General features: G+C 40.3%; 1 long non-coding RNA gene across 1 annotated transcript; it reads left to right on the plus strand.

Moving 5' to 3' along the window:
• The first annotated feature begins 1,113 nt into the window (after positions 1-1,113).
• On the plus strand, positions 1,114-3,812 carry LOC127532585 (uncharacterized). The gene is made up of 3 exons (XR_007940092.1): positions 1,114-1,433; positions 1,525-1,616; positions 1,733-3,812. It is a non-coding gene; the product is annotated as an uncharacterized LOC127532585 (long non-coding RNA).
• The last annotated feature ends 562 nt before the right edge of the window (positions 3,813-4,374 follow it).

Here is a 4,374-nt window from a genome sequence, read left to right on the forward strand (position 1 = left end):
AAATTTGTATTTCAAAAAAATTTGAAAAAGAATAATATGAAAAAGACAATGAAGAATGACAAAAAGAAACCCATGTGCTCAATCTCCACAAAGGAGAGAAAACCTCAAACACTTGGATGATGTAAATATGGCACGTTTGTTTCATTTACGACCATTTTCAGTCCACAGCAGTCATTGGTGTCCAACCTGTGGGTGTGTTTGACCCACATATGTCTTATTATTGTTTTTCTGTCATATTTGTGTGATGATGACAGTCCTGACCTTCACAAACAAGTCATTTTAACCCAATCTCGAATGTGAAAGAGCTTATTACAACAAACCTTAAACCTTAATGTGAATGATTTGTTAACTGCAGCACAGAGAAACAGTCACTGCTACAAATTATGTCACATTCAGGATGAAAAATGTGTCTTTTTCAGGGCTCTGTTCAGGCCTTCATCAATACCAATTAATTGATGAACCAAAGACCTGGAGTGAAGCCCAACAGTACTGCAGAGAAAAGTTCACTGACCTGGCTACTGTGGACAACATGGAAGACGTGGATCAACTGATTGCAGCTGCTAGCAGTGGCTACAGTGGAAAAGTATGGATTGGCCTGTATGACAATTCTAGCAGCTGGGCGTGGTCGATGACAGATGATGGCTACTACGGAACCAACAATCAGCCCTTTCTCTGGTGGAGAACTGGTCGACCAAGTCGTAGCAGAGATGAAGGGAAGCTATGTTGCACTGTATTTGGAGGTGATCTGTATGATACGTCATGCTCCCGCCAACGCCCATTTGTCTGCTATGACAATTCAGACAGTGAGTACAGCATTACTTGCTTTGGTTTCTGTGATCCAGTAACATGTAGTGCATTTTCCAGACTGTGGTATAATTATTACTTCAAGTGTGTGTTTAGGCCCCAAAACAGAAAATGAACGGCAGCTTTGACTGTTTCATTTGTCTTGTAAAGATGTAACTCACATGTGAAGATTTTACTCTTTTCTTAATTTGATTTCATGCATACTGGATGTTTAAAACTGTTGATCAGAATATATTACTTTTGTGTGCAAATTAATCTGACTGAACTTTCAAAATTCTTGCCAGCTTCTTCTCCTCCAACATATGTCTATAAGTCCTGGAAGGTGACATGGGAGGGAGCTCAGAGCTACTGCAGGAAGTTCCACACAGACCTGGCCTCCATCAGGAATGAAGAAGAGAGGACATGGATCCAGCAGGCTGTAACAGAAAATGTGTTTGCTTTTGTGGGCCTGTCCAGAAGAACCTGGTACTCTTGGTCAGATGGCACAGAGCATGAATTCAAAAACTGGTTGACTGGAAACATACCATATAACAGTGGAGACTGTGCTACCCGTTTGATCGGTGCTACTGATGCTGGAAAGTGGGTGGAAGATCAGTGTGACCAAAAACTTCCTTTCATGTGCCACTACGGTGAGTTGTCTTCAAACAAACTCACACTGACTGTGTTGCACTGACACTCAAGTCTATTTTTCATGAATCTGTATTTCCATTTTGTCCACAGAGAAAAAGCAGCAGCTTCGGATCAAGCTGAGGGTTCTGAAATCCACAATGGACCTGAATGACCCCGCTGTGACGGAGGCCATCCAGAAACTGGTCAGTGTGAGATGAGATAGTTTCATGTTAACATTTAAATTTAAGAGGACACAAATCTGTAAGAACAAGAAGAAGAATCAAAATCTTTTCTTTCTGCTCATGAACTTGTTTTTCAGCTGGAGAAGAAGCTGAAAGAGAAAGGGATCACAGCAGGGTTCAAACTTAGATGGGTCAAGAAGAATGACAACACCATCTTTGAGGAAGAGAAGGAAGAGAAGGATGAACTGTAAACTGTATTTACAGGATATCTTTCATTTGTTTTACTTTGAAGGTTCATGTTTTAGGTTGACATGTTAGAGCCAACTAATAAATATCAAACTGTCATGTGAGACATTTATTGTTTTGGAGTAGAGCAGAGTAAATTGTTCAGAAAACTGAACAAATATCTTATTTATCCTGTTGCTGTGTTGATAAATTCATGGTAGGGCAGATTTACAGGTGATTTTATCAAGGGCGTCAGTTTGTTTTTAAAAGTGGGGGGGATGGAGACCACAGCACTTTGAGAAAATGTCGAAGAACGGCGGCAAAATACCACAAGCTGGGCTCGAACTCACAACCAGCGCACCAAAGGCGGAGGTTCAAGCTGTTGAGGTATCAGTACATGCAGGTAGAAGGGTCTGTGGGCTGCTATAGTACTAATTCTCCCGGGCCGAAATTTTGCCCCTGCACGCGGAGCTTCCACTTGGCACAGGCGCAAACACTGTTGCCAACTCCTCAGTAAGGAAAGTCGCTGTTGGCTGTCCGAAAAGTCGCTAGAAGTCGCTAAATGACGTCATTGCCCAATTTGCATATTTCCCAGTTTGCATGTAATTGTAATCAACGTTGTAGGAGAGAGGAATAACGTTGTGGAAGAGACCAAAAAGTGAGTATAAAACAATCAAAATATGTTTTTGTACTAGAGGCTAAATGCTGTGGTTTATTTTTGCATGACAGTCAAGAAACATTTTCGTTTATATGGCTCCGTAAGTCTGGATGGGATCTGTAGTGACTGCGCATGCGCGATTCATCTGCCGTCTGGCCGCGGAGTGATGTGGGTCTCCTCCAATCAGACACTGGGACTGCTGTGGGGTTACTGGACTGACAGCCTGTGCACTGGGAGGGGGAGAAGCTCACAGCAGCACATGCCGCTCGTTCAAAACAGTAACTGCAGAATGAGCTGAGTTTTCCTGTCAGTCTCCAAAACGGCAGGAAAAGTCGCTAGATTTGTCGCTGGTCGCTTTTGACAAAAAAGAAGTCGCTAGGAGTTTTGAAAAGTCGCTAGATTTAGCGAGAAAGTCGCTAAGTTGGCAACACTGGGCGCAAATATAGCATCCGCGCGTTTTTTTTTTTTGTTTTTTTTAACCTCACGAAGGTGTGCTGCGTGTCTGTGCAACTCTCGGCCGAGTGCGGATGGTGCGTTCAGGAGCATCGGAATTTTGTATACTACTGAAAATAACTGGTTTACAACGGCTTACATGTGAAGAATTTGAATGTGTTGGAGACAAAATGACCCCTGACAAAAAGTGGGGGGGACACGTCCCCACCGTCCCCCCCTAAACTGACGCCTATGGATTTTATGCAACATACATGTGGAAATTTACACATTTAAACTCTGAAAACTTTCTCATGTGAAAATGTTGTAATGAACTGCAGAGACATCAGCGTATCCCTGTAAAGCTGGATTCAATTATATAGCATGTTGTTGGATATTTCAGAGTGATGTGTGATGTATTAAAATTTAATATTGTAGCTTTGTAAGAAAATCTCTGAGGTCATGAGAGTTGTGAAGGAAAAATGACTCTTTCCCCTTTCTAAGGTCATAATGGCCTTTAGACAGACAGACACTGCAGGAGATGAGATATCGTCTATTGTGATGTGACTAAGCAGACCAGTTGTCTCCATATTGGTCTGTAATCTAAATCTGACCTTCTCCCAACTCCAATATAAAGCCAAAGATCAGAGAGAATCCTCAGAAGTGCTGCTGGCATTGCTTGCATGTACTGCTGCTCTGTTGGTGTCACTTCTCCTGATATCAGTAAACATTACTCACAACCTAAGTCATCTGAGTCTCCAGTGTGTCTCTCTGGATCTGCCTCCACATCACTGAACTTCAGCAACAAGAGTCCAGTGAATATTCTTCATTGTGTGGTTTTTAAATATCTACAGATCTGTAGCTGACTTGTATCTGTTCTTTGTGTTAAAAACTGTTTTTGCAACTGTAATCATCATAGCGATTTCTGTTCATTATACTGGTTTGGTTTTCAATAAAGTTTTCGGTATCACTTTATAATAACTATACACTATTAAGCATTAGTTAAGCATTGGTTCAGCATAATTTAAGCATTAGTTAATCCTTAAATCCTCATGAACTCAGCATGAATTCACCATTAGTAATGCATTACAAAGCATGAGTAAAGACAGTTTTAAATGTTCAACTAACACATTATTAAGCATTAGTTAAACATTAGTAAAGTGCTTAATTCATCATTAACTCATCATTTGTAACTAATTAGTTATACGTGCATAATTAATCATGAATTCATGATCTGTATGACATTTATTATGCATTACTAAGCACTTAATAAATCCGGTTAAAAATGTTTTGTTGCTCATTGATAATCTCAGTTGTTAATACTTTATAAAGGGTTAGCAACTGTGTTAGTATATGATTTACAAACACATATTCATACTCAATGAATAACTTATTAATGCGGTTACTACTCATTAGTTAAGTATATTCCGTGAGCCCATCTAAAGTGAGGACTATCTATGCTTTATA

The sequence above is a fragment of the Acanthochromis polyacanthus genome, chromosome 24, assembly GCF_021347895.1.
Source record: "Acanthochromis polyacanthus isolate Apoly-LR-REF ecotype Palm Island chromosome 24, KAUST_Apoly_ChrSc, whole genome shotgun sequence".
Classification (NCBI taxonomy): Eukaryota; Metazoa; Chordata; class Actinopteri; family Pomacentridae; genus Acanthochromis; species Acanthochromis polyacanthus.